Below are 23,372 nucleotides of genomic sequence, written 5' to 3'. Positions count from 1 at the left end.
AAATCCTGACGTAGAGAAACCTACACACTAAAAAATACTGGGTTATTTTGATAACCCAATTTATGAGTTGCTTGTGTTGTGTTAAATTTTGGAGTTATTTTGGAGTTTTATGAATAGCAATCCATTTTTTGGGTTATAAGGGTATTATTTTAACTCAATTTCTGGGTTTTCAAAATTATGAACCATTTTTGGGTTGATTTTCAACGAGTAAAGCATTTTTGGGTAAAAGGCTTTTTTTTAAATTAAAAAGTAACTTTTTTCTTGAAGGGAATTTTATTATGGATTAATCTCCATCCATCCATCCATTTTCTACCGCTTGTCCCTTACGGGGTCTAATTAACATTATTTAAAATCAACCAACTTTGAGTTAGCATAACTCAACTTTTGGGTTAAATAATTTACCCCAATAGTTTGGTTGGGAATAACCCAACATTAAGTTATCATAACTCAACTTTTTGGTTTAATAATTCAACGCAAAAGTCGGGTTGAAAAAATGAACCCAAAATGTTGACTTAAAATAACTCAAATAAGGGGTTGGTCCTAAATAGGGTTATTTGTTAACTCAACTTTTGGGTTAAATAATTCAACTCATAATTTGGTTGGGAATAACCCAACATTAAGTTATCATAACTCAACTTTTTGGTTAAATAATTCAACGCAAAAGTTGGGTTGAAAAAATTAACCCAAAATGTTGAGTTAAAATAACTCAAATAAGGGGTTGGTCCTTTTCTGAACCAGCAGTTGGTTTAAAATTGGGTTATTTTTTAACTCAACTTTTGGGTTAAAAAATTCAACTCATAATTTGGTTGGGAATAACCCAACATTAAGTTATCATAACTCAACTTTTTGGTTAAATAATTCAACGCAAAAGTTGGGTTGACAAAATTAACCCAAAATGTTGAGTTAAAATAACTCAAATAAGGGGTCGGTCCTTTTCTGAACTACCAGTTGGGTTAAAATAGGGTTATTTTTTAACCCAACATTTTTTAGTGTGTACAATAGAAGCACGCTTCAAAATAGGTGTTGCAGATTCAAAGTGTAGTACAAACGCAGCCCCGGACCACCTCCATCTTTTTCTGTCGTCTCTACGGGCCCCGTCCAAAAAAAGCACACACAGTGGCTGGAAAACGCTACAAAGACACAATTTGTGTGCACTTTGACTGTGGTTTGGTTTGAAAGTAGCAGCATGTCGAGGGACGCGGGTCACGTCAGTCTGCCAGTGGTTTTTGTTTGTTTGTTGTTGTTGTTTTTTAAGCGCTCCCTGGCTAAAACGACAGCACACATGCGTACAGCTCTCACGTGTTACAAATGTTGACATGCAAGCAAACAAATGCACATCCAAAGCTGGCTTGCTGTATAAAGCAAAAGTGGAGATGTCTATCATGGAGTCATTGCTTTGGCTTCTAGTGCCCTCTAGTGGATGGAATGATTCCATAATCTGAGCTGTGGCAGAATAAGGCCATGTCCACATGAACACAGAGAGTTTTTTCAAAAACACATATTTGGGGTTAAAACAATCTCCATCCACACAAGTGCAGTTTCATGAAGACATGACATTTTTGGTTTTTAGCTTGGAGTGAACTGTATTCAAATAAGGACATCTGGAAAAAAAAGTACAAAACAAGGAAGCCACAGATTTGACTAGCATATTTTTTTCCCAAGTTTACTTACTGTTAATTATTTTTGATAATAATAATAATAATAATAATAATACATAAAAATAATTATTTTTATATTTTTATGCAAGTGTATTTTAAACCTTGTTTGAATAAAATGTACATAAAGCAATAACAAATATGTAAGGAAAAAACTTACTAAATATAAAAAGTGAAATAAACACATTTAAAATCAAGCAGACTTTATTGATCCTCAAGGGAAATTGTTCCACACAGTAGCTCAGTTACAAAGGATGGAAAGGATAATGCAGGTATAAAGTAGACTAAAAATGTACCATAGTAGCAATATAAAATGTATGTAATATTTACAATTTACAATTTACAATAAACAATACAGATAGGCTCCAGCACCCCCCTGCAACCCACGGTAGAAAAAGGATGGATGGATGGAATACAAACATATACATTTCCTTGAAGTGACATAAAAAGTCAAAGTAAAGTCATCTAATATCTTCCAGTTCAGGGTAAAAAGTTTATATATAAATAGTTCAAGCAAGGGTAACTTTTTTTTTGTACAGAAAAAAAAAAACATCATTTATAATAATGAATGCAATTGTTCTGAATTTTTTTCTTCTTCTTTTTCTCCTTTGAGCGAGCGAACAGCTGCTTCCACAGTCAGAAGCTGGCGCTTTCAAACGGGCCGTCTCAACTGCTGCACGCTCCCACTAGAACGCCTCCTAATGTCATCACTTGAACTAACTTAATGCACCGCTTTTATTTTATATGCAGCCTCTCAAAGGCGCCCGGCTGTGCTGCGACCGACTGCACGATTCCCACTTTGGCTTTATTCTTGAAAGAACTCCGCAAATATGAGGAGAATTAAAATACATACAAATGTGTAGACGCACAATAATATACTTTGTCTACAGTATTAGGATTATTATACAATGTAGAGCATTTGATCATCATTAAGCAAAATAACATGTTTCTTCTTTCTTCTGTTACATTATTAATGATGATTAATGATTACATATCTTTAAAAAAAAAATTAGAATGTAAGTACATTACATTATACACGCTTTTTCAAACCCACTAATTGTATTCACCGTAATCAGTTTTAATTGGTCTTAGTAAGCTTGTATTTATTTTGTTGTGGTTGAAGTTCTTTACTTTGCTACACACTAGCTGTATGTTATAGTACAACCTACAATAATGAATTCCTTTTAAATGTCGTAATCAAATCTGAGCATCAATTATGTATGTTAAGAACTGCTTGATTTTTTTATTTAGTTTTTTTGTTTTGGATCTTAGAGGTTTCCTAAACAATCAAAATTTAGATGTATTGTTATTGTTATGGAAGTTTTGCATTGGTTCTGTTTAGGTTGTGCAAGTACAATGTTCAAGACGTATTTTGCATAGTTATCATAGCTACAGTGTTTATTCATCGTTGTGAAGAATTGCTCATGTTTTGATCTAGGTTTTGTATTGGATCTCAAAAGAAGTGCTACGATGTGTGTAAAAGTGAGCATTAGTGTCACTTTTTCTATAGATTTTTTTGAATTAAATCTCCTGGTGTTATGGCCAGTAATTGCATATTCACTTCCTTCATGAAGAATTGTTACATTTTCGACAGATCTTTTGTGTTGAACCTCAATAGAAGTACTTTAAATTGTATAACACTGAGCATAATTGTCATCGTATAGAATTGCTACATTTTCTATAGGAGTTTAGAACTGGATCTTGTTCGAGCGTGCAAGCAGTCCTCATGGTATTGCCAGTGATTGCATATTTAATTACTTGATGAAAAATTGCAACATTTTTGTATTAGATCATATTAGTGGTTTTCCTTAACAATCTAAACTGGGATTTATTGTCATTGCCAAGAATTGGTACTTTTTTAATGGAAGTTTTGCATTGGTTCTGTTTAGGTTGTGCAAGTACTGTGTTCAAGATGTATTTTGCATAGTTATCATAGTTATATTATTCATTCATTGTTTTGAAGAATTGCTCATGTTTTGATTGAAAGTTTGTATTGGATCTCCAAAGAAGGGCTACGATGTGTGTAAAACTGAGCATTAGTGTCACTTTTTCTATAGATTTTTTAGAATTGAATCTCCTGGTATTATGGCCAGTAATTGCATATTTACTTCCTTCATGAAGAATCATTACATTTTTGACGGATCTTTTGTGTCAAACCTCAATAGAAGTGCTTTAAATTGTATAACACTGAGCATAATTGTCATTGTATAGAATTGCTACATTTTCTATAGGAGTTTAGAACTGGATCTTGTTCGAGCATGCAAGCAGTCCTCATGGTATTGCCAGTGATTGCATATTTAATTACTTGAAAAATTGCAACATTTTTGTATTAGATCATATTAGTGGTTTTCCTTAACAATCTAAACTGGGATTTATTGTCGTTGTCAAGAATTGGTACTTTTTTAATGGAAGTTTTGCATTGGTTCTGTTTAGGTTGTGCAAGTACAATGTTCAAGACGTATTTTGCATAGTTATCATAGTTATAGTATTCATTCATCGTTGTGAAGAATTGCTCATGTTTTGATTGAAATTTTGTATTGGATCTCCAAAGAAGGGCTTCGATGTGCGTAAAACTGAGCATTAGTGTCACTTTTTCTATAGATTTTTAGAATTTAATCTCCTGGTGTTATGGCCAGTAATTGCATATTCACTTCCTTCATGAAGAATTGTTATATTTTTGACGGATCTTTTGTGTTGAACCTCAATAGAAGGGCTTTAAATTGTATAACACTGAGAATAATTGTCATTGTATAGAATTGCTACATTTTCTATAGGAGTTTAGAACTGGATCTTGTTCAATCATGCAAGCAGTCCTCATGGTATTGCCAGTGATTGCATATTTAATTACTTAAAAAAAATTGCAACATTTTTGTATTAGATCATATTAGTGGTTTTCTTTAACAATCTAAACTGGGATTTATTGTCGTTGTCAAGAATTTGTACTTTTTTGATGGAAGTTTTGCATTGGTTCTGTTTAGGTTGTGCAAGTACTGTGTTCAAGACGTATTTTGCATAGTTATCATAGCTATAGTATTCATTCATCGTTGTGAAGAATTGCTCATGTTTTGATTGAAATTTTGTATTGGATCTCCAAAGAAGGGCTTCGATGTGCGTAAAAGTGAGCATTAGTGTCACTTTTTCTATAGATTTTTAGAATTGAATCTCCTGGTGTTATGGCCAGTAATTGCATATTTACTTCCTTCATGAAGAATCATTACATTTTTGACGGATCTTTTGTGTCGAACCTCAATAGAAGTGCTTTAAATTGTATAACACTGAGCATAATTGTCATTGTATAGAATTGCTACATTTTCTATAGGAGTTTAGAACTGGATCTTGTTCGAGCATGCAAGCAGTCCTCATGGTATTGCCAGTGATTGCATATTTAATAACTTGATGAAAAATTGCAACATTTTTGTATTAGATCATATTAGTGGTTTTCCTTAACAATCTAAACTGGGATTTATTGTCATTGCCAAGAATTGGTACTTTTTTAATTGAAGTTTGCATTGGTTCTGTTTAGGTTGTGCAAGTACTGTGTTCAAGACGTATTTTGCATAGTTATCATAGCTATATTATTCATTCATCGTTTTGAAGAATTGCTCAAGTTTTGATTGAAATTTTGTATTGGATCTCCAAAGAAGGGCTTCGATGTGCATAAAACTGAGCATTAGTGTCACTTTTTCTATAGATTTTTAGAATTGAATCTCCTGGTGTTATGGCCAGTAACTGCATATTCACTTCCTTCATGAAGAATCATTACATTTTTGACGGATCTTTTGTGTTGAACCTCAATAGAAGTGCTTTAAATTGTATAACACTGAGCATAATTGTCATTGTATAACACTGAGCATAATTGTCATTGTATAGAATTGCTACATTTTCTAGTTTAGGAGTTTAGAACTGGATCTTGTTCGAGCGTGCAAGCAGTCCTCATGGTATTGCCAGTGATTGCATGTTTAATTACTTGATGAAAAATTGCAACATTTTTGTATTAGATCATATTAGTGGTTTTCCTTCATCTAAACTGGGATTTATTGTCATTGCCAAGAATTGGTACTTTTTCAATGGAAGTTTTGCATTGGTTCTGTTTAGGTTGTGCAAGTACTGTGTTCAAGATGTATTTTGCATAGTTATCATAGCTATATTATGTTCTTTCTTTCTTTCTTTAGTTTATTTCGAACATGAACACACTTACATCATAATACATCACACAATTTCATATCATTTCATTTTACATCATGCCCGAAAAGGAGTAGGAAGAAGCAAAGCTTATTTAATCCTACCCCTTTCCCACTTCAAAGCGTTTACAAATATATAGAATCATTTACTGACCTTTTTATATAATAAAATAACATCTATGAATTAGTATACAACAGTTTTGTAATATGTAATTAATTAATTAATTCAGTCATTATTAACATACTGAGATGAAGAATATCTTATTTTCAATAAGGTTGGAAGTATTTCTCATAATTCTTCTTCTTTGTACTCTGTAAGCACTATTATTTTGAACAACCTCTTAAACTGGATCATATCAGTACAATTTTTAACTTCTTTACTTAATCCATTCCATAATTTAATTCCACATACTGATATGCTAAAAGTTCTAAGTGTTGTACGTGCATATAAATGTTTTAAATTATTTTTTCCTGTAAGGTTATACTTCTCCTCTTTAGTAGAGAAGAATTGTTGTACATTCTTTGGTAGCAGGTTATAGTTTGCTTTGTACATCATTTTAGCTGTTTGCAATTTTACCAAATCACCGAACTTTAATATTTTTGACTTAATAAATAAAGGGTTTTATTTATTATTATTATATTATTCATTCATCGTTTTGAAGAATTGCTCATGTTTTGATTGAAATTTTGTATTGGATCTCCAAAGAAGGGCTTCGATGTGTGTAAAACTGAGCATTAGTGTCACTTTTTCTGTAGATTTTTTAGAATTAAATCTCCTGGTGTTATGGCCAGTAACTGCATATTCACTTCCTTCATGAAGAATTGTTACATTTTTGACGGATCTTTTGTGTTGAACCTCAATAGAAGTGCTCTGAATTGTATAAAACTGAGCATAGTTGTCATTGTATAGAATTGCTACATTTTCTACAGGAGTTTAGAACTGGATCTTGTTCAATCGTGCAAGCAGTCCTCATGGTATTGCCAGTGATTGCATATTTAATTACTTGATGAAAAATTGCAACATTTTTGTATTAGATCATATTAGTGGTTTTCCTTAATCTAAACTGGGATTTATTGTCATTGCCAAGAATTGGTACTTTTTTAATGAAAGTTTTGCATTGGTTCTGTTTAGGTTGTGCAAGTACTGTGTTCAAGACGTATTTTGCATAGTTATCATAGCTATAGTATTCATTCATCGTTGTGAAGAATTGCTCATGTTTTGATTGAAATTTTGTATTGGATCTCCAAAGAAGGGCTTCGATGTTCGTAAAACTGAGCATTAGTGTCACTTTTTCTATAGATTTTTAGAATTGAATCTCCTGGTGTTATGGCCAGTAACTGCATATTCACTTCCTTCATGAAGAATTGTTACATTTTTGACGGATCTTTTGTGTTGAACCTGGATCTTGTTCAATCGTGCAAGCAGTCCTCATGGTATTGCCAGTGATTGCATATTTAATTACTTGAAAAATTGCACAATTTTTGTATTAGATCATATTAGTGGTTTTCCTTAACAATCTAAACTAGGATTTATTGTTGTTGTCAAGAATTGGTACTTTTTTAATGGAAGTTTTGCATTGGTTCTGTTTAGGTTGTGCAAGTACTGTGTTCAATTCATATTCATGTTTTGATTGAGGTTTTCTATTGGTTCTCAGTAGAAGTGCTCGAATTGTATCAAACCGAGCATAATTGTCATTGTATAGAATTGCTGCTTTTTCTGTAGGAGTTTTGAATTGAATCTTGTTCGATCGTGCAAGCGCTTTTCATGGTATTGCTAGTGATTTTGACTTTTTTTTTTTTTGAAAAGTTGCTCAATTTTGGATTAAATTTTTGTATTGGGTCGTATTTTAAGTTTTCCTAAACAATCAAAACATGGATTGATTGTCATTGTCAAGAATTGGTGCTTTTATAATGGAAGTTTTGCATTGGTTCTGGCTAGGTTGTGCAAGTACCGTGTTCAAGCCATAATTGTGCATAACTATAGTATTAAGCTCATGTTTTGATTGAGGTTTTGTACTGGATCTCACTAGAAGTGCTCAAATTGTATTAAACTGATCTTAATTGTCATTGTGTCGAAGAATTGCTACTTTTTCTGTAGGAGTTTTGAATTGAGTCTTTTTCGATCGTGCAAGCACTTTTCATGGTATTGCCAGTGATTGCATATTAAAATATATTTTTTGAAAAGTTGCAAAATGTTGGATAAAATTTTTGTATTGGGTCGTATTTGACGTTTTCCTAAACAATCAAAACAGAATTTGTAATTTTTTATGGAAGTTTTGCATTGGTTCTGGCCATGTTGTGCAAGTACCTTGTTCAAGCCTTATTTTGTATTTACCTATTTATCTTTGTGAATAATTGCTCATGTTTTGATTGAGGTTTTCGTATTGGATCTCAGTAGAAGTGCTCGAAGTGTATGAAACTGAGCATAATTGTCATTGTGTAGATTTTCTACTTTTTCTATAAGAGTTCTGATTTGAATCTTGTTCCATCCTGCAAGCATTCTTAATGGTATCAGAATTGCTCCATTTTGGATTGAGCTTTCGTATGGGATCGTATTAAAAGTTTTCTTAAACAATCAAAACTAGGCTTTATTGTCATGGTCAATAATTGGTACTTTTTTATTGGAAGTTCTGCATTGGTTCTGACTAGGATGTGCAAGTACCGTGTTCAAGCCAAAGACTGCATAGCTATATTATTTACTTATTATCAATGTGGAGAAATTGCTTGATTTCTGATTCAGGTTTTGTATTGGATCTCAATGGAAGTACTCCTAACTGTGTAAAACTGAGAATTACTGTCACTTGTTGGTGTGTAATTAGAACTTAATCTATTCATGTTACTGCCAGTAATTGCTTGTTTGTTTTGTTTTGTTTCTAAGAATTGCTCAATTTTGGATTGAGTTTTTGTATTGGATCGCATAGAACTCTCCCTAATCAATCAAAACAGGGCTTTATTGTCATTGTCAATAATTTGTAATTTTTTATGGAAGTTTTGCATTGGTTCTGGCCAGGTTGTGCAAGTACCTTGTTCAAGCCATATTTTGTATTTACCTATTTATATTTGTGAATAATTGCTCATGTTTTGATTGAGGTTTTCGTATCGGATCTCAGTAGAAGTGCTCGAAGTGTATGAAACTGAGCATAATTGTCATCGTATAGATTTGCTACTTTTTCTATCAGAGTTCTGAATTTAATCTTGTTCCATCGTGCAAGCACTCTTAATGGTATCAGAATTGCTCCATTTTGGACTGAGCTTTCGTATTGGCTCGTATTAAAAGTTTTCTTAAACAATCAAAACTAGGCTTTATTGTCATGGTCAAGAATTGGTACTTTTTTATTGGAAGTTCTGCATTGGTTCTGACTAGGATGTGCAAGTACCGTGTTCAAGCCAAAGACTGCATAGCTATATTATTTACTTATTATCAATGTGGAGAAATTGCTTGATTTCTGATTCAGGTTTTGTATTGGATCTCAATGGAAGTACTCCTAACTGTGTAAAACTGAGAATTACTGTCACTTGTTGGTGTGTAATTAGAACTTAATCTATTCATGTTACTGCCAGTAATTGCTTGTTTGTTTTGTTTTGTTTCTAAGAATTGCTCAATTTTGGATTGAGTTTTTGTATTGGATCGCATAGAACTCTCCCTAATCAATCAAAACAGGGCTTTATTGTCATTGTCAATAATTTGTAATTTTTTATGGAAGTTTTGCATTGGTTCTGGCCAGGTTGTGCAAGTACCTTGTTCAAGCCATATTTTGTATTTACCTATTTATATTTGTGAATAATTGCTCATGTTTTGATTGAGGTTTTCGTATCGGATCTCAGTAGAAGTGCTCGAAGTGTATGAAACTGAGCATAATTGTCATCGTATAGATTTGCTACTTTTTCTATCAGAGTTCTGAATTTAATCTTGTTCCATCGTGCAAGCACTCTTAATGGTATCAGAATTGCTCCATTTTGGACTGAGCTTTCGTATTGGCTCGTATTAAAAGTTTTCTTAAACAATCAAAACTAGGCTTTTATTGTCATTGTCAAGAATTGGTACTTTCTTTATTGGAAGTTCTGCATTGGTTCTGACTAGGATGATATGAAATAAGTTTATTTCGGTCATATAATCAACCAATTTTGTGTGATCAGTTTAACAGTACATATTATACATATATAACAATCATACACATTTACACACAAAAAGAAAGGGACAGGATGTACAAGTACCATGTTCAAGCCAAAGACTGCATAGCTATATTATTTACTTATTTATCAATGTGGAGAAATTGCTTGATTTCTGTTTCAGGTTTTGTATTGGATCTCAATGGAAGTGCTCCTAACTGTGTAAAACTGAGAATTACTGTCACTTGTTGGTGTGTAATTCGAATGGAATCTATTCATGTCACTGCCAGTAATTGCTTGTTTACGTTTTTTTTGTTTTTGTTTTTAAGAATTGCTCAATTTTGGATTGAGTTTTTTGTATTGGATCGCATAGAAGTCTCCCTAATCAATCAAAACAGGGCTTTATTGTCATTGTCAATAATTTGTAATTTTTCAATAGAGGTTTTGCATTGCCTCAGATTACTTACTAGTGTGATCTGTAACGGTCTGTCATTGGCAAACGTTATTTGACACCTTCAGGGTTAGCGCTACACATTGAGTTGACAGCTTTTAGCTCGATGCCTTGCGCTCTGGCACCCTGATCGAGCCCCTGGTGGAATGGAAGAAAGTGGCTACACACTTACAGTACACTAATCTATATTTCTGAAGAATTGCTGCATTTTGATTGAAGTTTTGTATTGGGTTGTGCCAGTGTTCCTAACTTTAGGTCCAGCAATCCTATATTTTCCGATGTAAATGTCACCACGTTTGAAGGCCTACTGAAATGCGATTTTCTTATTTAAACGGGGATAGCAGGTCCATTCTATGTGTCATACTTGATCAGTTCGCGATATTGCCATATTTTTGCTGAAAGGATTTAGTAGAGAACATCGACGATAAAGTTCACAACTTTTGGTCGCTGATAAAAAAGCCTTGCCTGTACCGGAAGTAGCAGACGATATGCGCGTGACGTCACAGGTTGTGGAGCTCCTCACATCCGCACATTGTTTACAATCATGGCCACCAGCAGCGAGAGCGATTCGGACCGAGAAAGTGACGATTTCCCCATTAATTTGAGCGAGGATGAAAGATTTGTGGATGAGGAAAGTGAGAGTGAAGGACTAGAGGGCTGTGGGAGCGATTCAGATAGGGAAGATGCTGTGAGAGGCGGGTGGGACCTGATATTCAGCTGGGAATGACTAAAACAGTAAATAAACACAAGACATATATATACTCTATTAGCCACAACACAACCAGGCTTATTTTTAATATGCCACAAATTAATCCCGCATAACAAACACCTCCCCCCTCCCGTCCATACAACCCGCCAATACAACTCAAACACCTGCACAACACACTCAATCCCACAGCCCAAAGTACCGTTCACCTCCCCAAAGTTCATACAGCACATATATTTCCCCAAAGTCCCCAAAGTTACGTACGTGACATGCACATAGCGGCACGCACGTACGGGCAAGCGATCAAATGTTTGGAAGCCGCAGCTGCATGCGTACTCACGGTACCGCGTCTGCGTATCCAACTCAAAGTCCTCCTGGTAAGAGTCTCTGTTGTCCCAGTTGTCCACAGGCCAATGGTAAAGCTTGACTGTCATCTTTCGGGAATGGCACAACAGTCAGGGGGTGCATTCTACGGCCGGGGTGTGTTATCCGGCACAACACCTGCCGCAATACACCGCTTCCCACCTACAGCTTTCTTCTTTGCTGTCTCCATTGTTCATTGAACAAATTGCAAAAGATTCACCAACACAGATGTCCAGAATACTGTGGAATTTTGCGATGAAAACAGACGACTTAATAGCTGGCCACCATGCTGTCCCAAAATGTCCTCTACAATCTGTGACGTTACGCGCAGGTGTCATCATACCGAGACGTTTTCAGCAGGATATTTTACGCAAAATTTAAAATTGCACTTTAGTAAGCTAACCCGGCCGTATTTTGCATGTGTTGCAATGTTAAGATTTCATCATTGATATATAAACTATCAGACTGCGTGGTCGGTAGTAGTGGGTTTCAGTAGGCCTTTAAGCACCTAACAGTTAAGCATGTCTGCCATCTTCTGCTTATATAATCTATTTTCTTGGTATCCACTCCAGAAGTGTGTGTGTGTAATTAACAATAAATTGCAAGTGGCCTCTGGCAAAATGTTGAGGCCCGCTTTCATGTCTCTGACTGCCAAGCTGCAAAAAATGTACAGGCAGTCAATCAAAGTGGGCTAAAGCGTTGCAGCAATTATTATTTATTTTTCAAATTGATGTATTTCATTATCACAAGGTGTCTACTTGCCTGGGCAGAAGTGGGGGTGGTGGTATGTGGCATGATCAATAATTGATATGTGGTGCAAAAAAAGCGCTGATTTGCCGCCTCTCCTCTGGTGCGCTTGTCACTCGCTCTTGTCAGAACACATTTGCTTTGATGACAAATTTGAAGATGCGAACAAGGGCGTCACATGTGATTAGAGATGTGCCGAGCGCTGAAAGGGAAGTGAGGGAGGGGCCACTTCGTTTGTTCCGGGGGGCCCTGGAGGACCGAGGGGCCAGGCTCGGAGGTGAGTTCACACTCTTGTAAGCAGACAGATGAGAGGGGAGGGGAGGCTTGAACTTTTTCCTTTTCTTTTTTTGTCACGTGTCAGTAAACAGCGTGACTTGTTTGAAAGGCACCTGGATTACAGGAGGGAAAGTTGCTCTTTTCAACCTTTCAAGCTCGGGGGCACAAAACACAGCGCCCGAAACGCGGGAGCAACTGAAAGCGAGCGCTCCCCCTGGTGTGTCTGCCGAGAGGCGCACCTGCCCCGCCTTTTAACGACTTCGGGTCATGGGGAGCTTCTAGCGTGTTACTCATACAACGCCGAACTTGAGATACACACGACAAATTCAACTTTCAGAAAGAAGAACTTATATGAAAAAGGATGACGATGGCGTTGACGTTGGTTCTGTTCATCAGGGAGCTCACCCTTTTTGTTAGCGTTTGTATATATATAATATATGTGTGTGTATATATATGTATATATATTTGTGTGTGTGTATATATATGTGTATACTGTATGTATATATGTATGTTTATGTCTATATATATACATATATATATATGTATATATATATTTTTTTTTTTTTTTTTTTTATATATACAAGTATATATAAACAAAACTTTGCTACATTTGTGGGTGTTAGAAATAGACTCAGAATGCCTCACTATAAGGCAGTCAATTATCGAGGGATAACAAGGAAAATGTTACTTTTGAATAATGTACAATAAATAATCTTTTAAGTCTTAAAAATAATTAAAAAAAATAAAAATAAAATATTTTGTTTTATTTTATGTAACTCATCTGTTTTTGTATTTTGTATTTCCATCAAGTTTACCTTTGGCTATGAGCTAGTTTTTGGTGTGATCCAATTTAATTTTGCACTAAAATGTGTGATAATTTATAGGGGTAAAACACCAACATAACCTTTTAGTTACTATGTTGTGTTAGTAAAATAATGAATTTTATAATTAATAATAATAAATACAATTAATTGTTAATAATTTTTTTTATAAATATGTAAAAGTAGTAATATGACAAAATTAACCAAAAATATAGTATTTTCATAGACTTTGGGTTATGCTGGAGGTTGTAGTGCATTACTCAAACAAGAAACAAACAACAAAATCTTTCAAAAAGAAGAAACTACAGTATATGAAAAAGTATGATAATGGAAGAGACACAGACAGTTGTTAATTGTGTTCATCAGGCAGGTAACTATTTTTGTTAACGCAGGTGTGTGTGTTAGTAATCAATTATGGATTCCAATGAATAATTTAGAACATGTATTAAATATACAATCAATATATAATAATGTTGTTTATCATGCAGTATTTTTTATTAATTATATTAAAAAGACTGCTCCAAAAAAACTTGACATACTTTGGTCAGTGGACTCAGAACGCCTCCCTATAAAGCAGTCAATTATTGATAAATTTTATTGAAATATTACTTAATTTTAAAATATATTTTGTTAGTTTTTGTTTAACTCTGACCTGTATGTTTCTGGTGTGCTAAAATTTCACTTTACATTTAAAAAGTGTGATATTTTATTTGAAAATAAACACCCCTATTAAAGGTACCATTTTTTGGGAAAAAATAATATTATAAATAATAATAAAAATTATTGAATAATTTTTTGATTTATATAAAAAAATAATAAAATACAAAATAGTAGCATCTTAAAAAAAAAGTATTTTTATGGTCTTTGGGTCACGGCGGAGCTTCCAGCGTTTTACTCAAACAACACCGAACTTACGAAACAAACCACAAACTCTTTCAGAAAAGAAGAACTTATATGAAAAAGTGTCATTATGAAAGAAACAGTCAGTTATTGGTTGTGTTCATCGGGCAGGTAACCATTTTTTGTTAACGTAGGTGGGTGTTACCAATTACCGAGGGACACTAAAAAAAAGAAAATAATAATTTATAAAATATATTATATGAACATTTTAATAATTTAATTAAAAAAAATAAAACTATAGATTATTTGGGAAAAAAATACACATACATACAGATTATATTTATAGATGTTGTATTCAGAATAATTTTAAATTGTATCCACTTTACACGTAAAAAGTATGATAATTTATCCGGGAAAAAACTGCAGCATAATATTATTTTGTTACTATTTTTGGTCATGTCAGTATAATTATTTTACATATTATAAATAATAATAATACATATAATGAACAGTGAATTATTTGATAAATATATAAAACATTTTGTTAACATAGGTGGGTGTTAACAATTACCAAGTACCATAGTTACCTACTAAAAAATAAAAACAAGTAATTTCTCAAATATATCATATGAACATTTTTGTAATTTTATAAAAAAAACAAAAAAAAACTATAAATCATTTGGAAAAAAATACACATGTACGGATTATATTTTGTGATAGATAGATAGATAGATAGATAGATAGATAGATAGATAGATGGATAGATAGATAGATAGATAGATAGATAGATAGATAGATAGATAGTACTTTATTGATTCCTTCAGGAAAAGTAAAAGTGCAGCGTACAGAATTGAGATATAATTTAAAAAGTAAATAATAAATAATGGGGGTATATATTATTGTTTTGCATCCCCTGCTATCCTCGTACCCCCCCAGAGAGGAGTTGTACAGTCTGATGGAGTGTGGGACAAAGTAGTTTTTGAGTCTATTAGTCCTGCACTTGGGATGAAGCAGCCTAGCACTAAACAGGCTCCTCTGGCTACTGATAACGCTATACAGAGGGTGACTGGCATCATCCATAATGCTCACTAGTTTTTGATTTTATATTCATAATAATTAAAAATTTGATCCACTTCACCCGTAAAAAGTATGATAATTTATCCGGGAAAAAATTGCAACATAATATTTTTTTGTTACTATTTTTGGTCATGTCAGTATAATTATTTTACATAATATAAATAGTAATACATATAATGAACTGTGAATTATTTGATAAATATATAAAAATATATTTTTTAAATTACCTCAAATATAGTATTATTTACTAATTTATGTACATTTAAATGATGTTTTTATATTATGTTTGGCTTAGATTGTTGTGTTATATATGGCAGTGTTTGTGGCTCGTTAAAATAAAAGAATAGCATGCAATGCTCGTTAAAGAGTGTAAGCACTGCTGAGATGTTTGCATTGTCACACGTTTTCACGCAGATTTTCATCGCAGAGAGGAGTTTTAATTGCGTTGTTGATTTCATGTACCGTACAAAGCAGCAGATTTGCAGCAAACTTCCAAACTAAACCAAGGAGTTTTGCACCAAATCTGAGACGAGCAAACAAGTTAGCATAATTGACAGCTGCATCCATTCGCTCGGTCCAAGCGCCTTCCGTCTGCTTCCAACACCATTTCCTCTTTTAATTAAAAAAAAGATGGAGCACATCAGACACATCGCAGCAAATCCTGGCCCTGGCAGGGCCTCACAGTGGCGCCCCGCGTCTGGCAGTCCCGATAGAGCGCCGACGCTGGCAGGGACAAGAGAGCCGGCGCGCCTGGAGATTTTTCCTGACAAAGAAAGGAGAGGATGATCTCCACGTTAAAAAAAAGAAGAGGTCCTTATTTCGACTCGGAGGCTTACTTTGGCGAGCGTTTTCTTCCGCACTTTCCCCGCGCCAGATTAAGCCGGTTCTCGGGAGCCGCCGCTCATTGTTTAGCACGTCGGCGCTACGGCGAGGCGGCGCTCCTATCTCGCGCGGCAACATTTTGGAGGTGACACTTGTTTTATACGCCAGGGTCACAGAATGGGTTTTGTTTTGGGTTAAAAGAAGTAACCCGGAATGTTATTTAGCAGAGTGAATTGTATGTGAGGGTCGCCTCACAACAGGAAAGCCACGATTTCAATCCTGCATTGGGAAGTATGCATGGTCTCAATAAGATGAGTCGGAATTGTTTGTTTATGTTTAGCACATATAAAGTGTAGTGGTTCACACAACTGACTTTAATAGGATTAGTATTTAGAATCACCCTGCGACTGAGGCGTAGTAGGAATTTTAGCTAGCATAGTTTGTAAAATGCTAACATCGTTTATAAACGTAACAGAGGCCAGCCAAGGTACGTTGGTAAAGCTCACTCCCCAACACCCTAAGACAGTGGTTCCTAACCTGGGTTCGATCGAACCTCAGGGGTTCGGTGAGTCGGCCTCAGGGGTTCGGTGGAGGTCAAAACACCCGACTCATCGTGTAAATAAAAACTTCTCCCTATCGGCGTATTACGGATACGGCAACAGCTGACTGATTTGCAGGTGTGTAATTTGTTGTGAGTTTATGCACTGTGTTGGTTTTGTTCTTTGAACAAGGTGATGTTCATACACGGTTCATTTTATGCACCAGTAAAAAAAACATGGTAACACTTTAGTATGGGGAACATATTCACCATTAATTAGTTGCTTATTAACATGCAAATTAGTAACATATTGGCTCTTAACTAGTCATTATTAAGTACTTATTAATGCCTTATTCGGCATGGCCTTATTATAAGCCTAAACCTCTAACCCTAACCTTCTAACCCTAACCCTAACCAAATAGCTCTAAATTAAGTCTTTATTACTTAGAATATGTTCCCCTAGTGTCCAAATAACTCTAAATGTAGTCTTTGCTACTTAGAATATGTTCCCCTAGTGTCCAAATAACTCTGAATTAAGTCTTTGTTACTTAGAATATGTTCCACTAGTGTCCAAATAACTCTAAATGAAGTCTTTGTTACTTAGAATATGTTCCCCTAGTGTCCAAATAACTCTGAATTTAGTCTTTGTTACTTAGAATATGTTCCCCTAGTGTCCAAATAACTCTGAATTAAGTCTTTGTTACTTAGAATATGTTCCACTAGTGTCCAAATAACTCTAAATGAAGTCTTTGTTACTTAGAGTATGTTCCCCTAGTGTCCAAATAACTCTGAATTTAGTCTTTGTTACTTAGAATATGTTCCTCTAGTGTCCAAATAACTCTGAATTAAGTCTTTGTTACTTAGTATATGTTTCCCTAGTGTCCAAATAACTCTAAATGTAGACTTTGCTACTTAGAATATGTTCCCCTAGTGTCCAAATAACTTTAAATTAAGTCTTTATTACATAGAATATGTTCCCTTAGTGTCCAAATAACTCTAAATGAAGTCTTTGTTACTTAGAATATGTTCCCCTAGTGTCCAAATAACTCTGAATTTAGTGTTTGTGACTTAGAATATGTTCCCCTAGTGTCCAAATAACTCTGAATTAAGTCTTTGTTACTTAGAATATGTTCCTCTAGTGTCCAAATAACTCTAAATTTAGTCTTTGTTACTTAGAATATGTTCCCCTAGTGTCCAAATAACTCTGAATTTAGTCTTTGTTACTTAGAATATGTTCCCCTAGTGTCCAAATAACTCTGAATTAAGTCTTTGTTACTTAGAATATGTTCCACTAGTGTCCAAATAACTCTAAATGAAGTCTTTGTTACTTAGAGTATGTTCCCCTAGTGTCCAAATAACTCTGAATTTAGTCTTTGTTACTTAGAATATGTTCCTCTAGTGTCCAAATAACTCTGAATTAAGTCTTTGTTACTTAGTATATGTTTCCCTAGTGTCCAAATAACTCTAAATGTAGTCTTTGCTACTTAGAATATGTTCCCCTAGTGTCCAAATAACTTTAAATTAAGTCTTTATTACATAGAATATGTTCCCTTAGTGTCCAAATAATTCTAAATGAAGTCTTTGTTACTTAGAATATGTTCCCCTAGTGTCCAAATAACTCTGAATTTAGTGTTTGTGACTTAGAATATGTTCCCCTAGTGTCCAAATAACTCTGAATTAAGTCTTTGTTACTTAGAATATGTTCCTCTAGTGTCCAAATAACTCTAAATTTAGTCTTTGTTACTTAGAATATGTTCCCCTAGTGTCCAAATAACTATAAATTAAGTCTTTGTTACTTAGAATATGTTCCCCTAGTGTCCAAATAACTCTAAATTAAGTCCTTGTTACTTAGAATATGTTCCCCTAGTGTCCAAATAACTCTAAATTTAGTCTTTGTTACTTAGAATATGTTCCCCTAGTGTCCAAATAACTCTAAATGTAGTCTTTGTTACTTAGAATATGTTCCCCTAGTGTCCAAATAACTCTAAATGTAGTCTTTGTTACTTAGAATATGTTCCCCTAGTGTCCAAATAACTCTAAATGTAGTCTTTGTTACTTAGAGTATGTTCCCCTAGTGTCCAAATAACTCTAAATTTAGTCTTTGTTACTTAGAATATGCTCCCCTAGTGTCCAAATAACTCTAAATTTAGTCTTTGTTACTTAGAATATGTTCCCCTAGTGTCCAAATAACTCTAAATGTAGTCTTTGTTACTTAGAATATGTTCCCCTAGTGTCCAAATAACTCTAAATGTAGTCTTTGTTACTTAGAATATGTTCCCCTAGTGTCCAAATAACTCTAAATGTAGTCTTTGTTACTTAGAATATGTTCCCCTAGTGTCCAAATAACTCTAAATTGAGTCTTTGTTACTTAGAATATGTTCCCCTAGTGTCCAAATAACTCTAAATTAAGTCTTTGTTACTTAGAATATGTTCCCCTAGTGTCCAAATAACTCTAAATGTAGTCTTTGTTACTTAGAATATGTTCCCCTAGTGTCCAAATAACTCTAAATGTATTCTTTGTTACTTAGAATATGTTCCCCTAGTGTCCAAATAACTCTAAATTTATTCTTTGTTACTTAGAATATGTTCCCTTAGTGTCCAAATAACTCTAAATTTAGTCTTTGTTACTTAGAATATGTTCCCCTAGTGTCCAAATAACTCTAAATGCAGTTTTTGTTACTTAGAATATGTTCCCCTAGTGTCCAAATAACTCTAAATTTAGTCTTTGCTACTTAGAATATGTTCCCCTAGTGTCCAAATAACTTTAAATTTAGTCTTTGTTACTTAGAATATGTTCCCCTAGTGTCCAAATAACTCTAAATGTAGTCGTTGTTACTTAGAATATGTTCCCCTAGTGTCCAAATAACTCTAAATGTAGTCTTTGTTACTTAGAATATGTTCCCCTAGTGTCCAAATAACTCTAAATTAAGTCTTTGTTACTTAGAATATGTTCCCCTAGTGTCCAAATAACTCCAAATTTAGTCTTTGTTACTTAGAATATGTTCCCCTAGTGTCCAAATAACTCTAAATGTAGTCTTTGTTACTTAGAATATGTTCCCCTAGTGTCCAAATAACTCTAAATGTAGTCTTTGTTACTTAGAATATGTTCCCCTAGTGTCCAAATAACTCTAAATGTAGTCTTTGTTACTTAGAATATGTTCCCCTAGTGTCCAAATCACTCTAAATTGAGTCTTTGTTACTTAGAATATGTTCCCCTAGTGTCCAAATAACTCTAAATTAAGTCTTTGTTCCTTAGAATATGTTCCCCTAGTGTCCAAATAACTCTAAATGTAGTCTTTGTTACTTAGAATATGTTCCCCTAGTGTCCAAATAACTCTAAATTTATTCTTTGTTACTTAGAATATGTTCCCCTAGTGTCCAAATAACTCTAAATTTATTCTTTGTTACTTAGAATATGTTCCCTTAGTGTCCAAATAACTCTAAATTTAGTCTTTGTTACTTAGAATATGTTCCCCTAGTGTCCAAATAACTCTAAATGTAGTTTTTGTTACTTAGAATATGTTCCCCTAGTGTCCAAATAACTCTAAATTTAGTCTTTGCTACTTAGAATATGTTCCCCTAGTGTCCAAATAACTTTAAATTTAGTCTTTGTTACTTAGAATATGTTCCCCTAGTGTCCAAATAACTCTAAATGTAGTCTTTGTTACTTAGAATATGTTCCCCTAGTGTCCAAATAACTCTAAATTTATTCTTTGTTACTTAGAATATGTTCCCCTAGTGTCCAAATAACTCTAAATGTATTCTTTGTTACTTAGAATATGTTCCCTTAGTGTCCAAATAACTCTAAATTTAGTCTTTGTTACTTAGAATATGTTCCCCTAGTGTCCAAATAACTCTAAATGTAGTCTTTGTTACTTAGAATATGTTCCCCTAGTGCCCAAATAACTCTAAATGTAGTCTTTGTTACTTAGAATATGTTCCCCTAGTGTCCAAATAACTCTGAATTAAGTTTTTGTTACTTAGAATATGTTCCCCTAGTGTCAAAATAACTCTAAATGTAGTCTTTGTTACTTAGAATATGTTCCCCTAGTGTCCAAATAACTCTAAATTTATTCTTTGTTACTTAGAATATGTTCCCCTAGTGTCCAAATAACTCTAAATTTAGTCTTTGCTACTTAGAATATGTTCCCCTAGTGTCCAAATAACTTTAAATTTAGTCTTTGTTACTTAGAATATGTTCCCCTAGTGTCCAAATAACTCTAAATGTAGTCTTTGTTACTTAGAATATGTTCCCCTAGTGTCCAAATAACTCTAAATTTATTCTTTGTTACTTAGAATATGTTCCCCTAGTGTCCAAATAACTCTAAATTTATTCTTTGTTACTTAGAATATGTTCCCTTAGTGTCCAAATAACTCTAAATTTAGTCTTTGTTACTTAGAATATGTTCCCCTGGTGTCCAAATAACTCTAAATGTAGTTTTTGTTACTTAGAATATGTTCCCCTATTGTCCAAATAACTCTAAATTTAGTCTTTGCTACTTAGAATATGTTCCCCTAGTGTCCAAATAACTTTAAATTTAGTCTTTGTTACTTAGAATATGTTCCCCTAGTGTCCAAATAACTCTAAATGTAGTCTTTGTTACTTAGAATATGTTCCCCTAGTGTCCAAATAACTCTACATTTATTCTTTGTTACTTAGAATATGTTCCCCTAGTGTCCAAATAACTCTAAATGTATTCTTTGTTACTTAGAATATGTTCCCTTAGTGTCCAAATAACTCTAAATTTAGTCTTTGTTACTTAGAATATGTTCCCCTAGTGTCCAAATAACTCTAAATGTAGTCTTTGTTACTTAGAATATGTTCCCCTAGTGCCCAAATAACTCTAAATGTAGTCTTTGTTACTTAGAATATGTTCCCCTAGTGTCCAAATAACTCTGAATTAAGTTTTTGTTACTTAGAATATGTTCCCCTAGTGTCCAAATAACTCTAAATTTCAGTGACGTGCAGTCACTAGAGGCAGGTGAGGCCCCGCCTCACCTGCCATCATGGAAAGAAAAAAAATGTAAAAAGAAAAAAAATTAATTAAATTGTTATATGTATGCAGTGATTATACTATAAAGTTATTTTCCATTTAACTTCACCAGTTTTAGATTATTTTTATTCAAAATCGCTGAATTTTCACATTTGCCGTTCAAATACTGAGAAGAGACGGTGCGGTGAACAGCAGCCAGTTGAGGCACGTCACTCAGTGCCTCAACATGGACGGACTCGGCTAACTGCTGGCCTGCTGTGCAGTGAGACTGTATTGCTATATGAACTATATTATACATTTCCATAGTTTAGTTAGCTGAGGTATATAATATACAGTGTATGTTGTCAACAACTGTATGTGTGTAACGTATTTCTTGTGCTGAGCAATCATAAAACTGCTGCGAAGACGCACTGTGTGAGGCTCGCAGTAATCCCGCCTCATGGTGCCGGTTAATGCACCCCCGCCGTAGAATGCACCCCCCGACGGGAGCGCCACACCAACCAAAGCCCACACCCAAACCCTCCACATGCAAGACCGAATCCACCCAAAAAAAGTCACTTAACAAGAAGCCAAAAAGTGCAAAAACAACAATGCTCGCGCCGGAGGAGCCGTGAACGACTGCAGGGACACAACATTAGGTACACCTGCAGACTGCAGCACTGATTTCATATTTAATTCATTCACAACTCCTCCAACACGAACACCGCTGTTCCCGCACTTATAAGTAAAGGTAAGACCATAATAACGTTTTTTTAATCAAATGTGCTTTTTTGTGTGCTACAGTTTGTATGTGTAAAGTAAAGTAAAGTACCAATGATTGTCACACACACACTAGGTGTGGTGAAATTAATCCTCTGCATTTGACCCATCCCCTTGTTCACCCCCTGGGAGGTGAGGGGAGCAGTGGGCAGCAGCGGTGGCCACGCCCGGGAATAATTTTTGGTGATTTAACCCCCAATTCCAACCCTTGATGCTGAGTGCCAAGCAGGGAAGAATGCTGGTATGAGCTTTTAAACATAACCCGTTAACTGCTGCCAATCAAATGGTGAATAAGATACTCTTTAGGGTTCATATGTTTGTAAATCTGACTGTGATGAAGTCAGTGCCTCACCAGCCATCAACCTCACCGCACGTCACTGATCTGTGGTTCATCGAGGGGAAACATAAATTCTGACATACTCTAAGATTGTGACGCATAAGAAACTGGGCAGTTTTCCGACGTTCTAAAAGGGAGTATTTCTACGATACGTATTGATGGAGGAATTGTAGATTCTAATTAGCGACAAGAATGTGCCTTTTCCTTCGGAAGCGCCACGGATGAAAGCGGTTAAAAAGTTAGCTCACACTGCCGTTCCGAGTTTCTTTTTCTGTCTCGGTGGGCCGGGCGTCAATCAGCCACGTCCCCCACCTGACAGTCCTTCTCCAGGCTAGTGGTGTCATCATCTCTCACGCGATTACAAGCTTTCGCACAGCGAGATCCTCGGACACAATGGAGCTGCGAACAGATCATCAGCGCCATGTTCCTTTTTTGCTTTTGCCTTTCTTCCGTCATTCCAAAATGAAGAGCGCAACGCTCCACAGCGGGAAGCGTAACTCTCTTTTCCTCCGAGGAAAGAACGTGGTGTGTGTGTGAAGCTGTGTTGCCTTCAGGGAGGGGCGGAGGGAAGCGCGACCAAAGATGAACACGAAGCTATGGGACGACAGCCAAAGTCCTGACTAATGAGCTCGGGTTAGCCTAGCCGGCGTTCCTCGGGGACTGCCGTGGTCGCAAGGATGATGACGGTGGCGCTT

Source organism: Nerophis lumbriciformis, linkage group LG11, assembly GCF_033978685.3.
Source record: "Nerophis lumbriciformis linkage group LG11, RoL_Nlum_v2.1, whole genome shotgun sequence".
NCBI classification, from domain to species: Eukaryota; Metazoa; Chordata; class Actinopteri; order Syngnathiformes; family Syngnathidae; genus Nerophis; species Nerophis lumbriciformis.
This window is presented reverse-complemented; position numbering follows the sequence as displayed.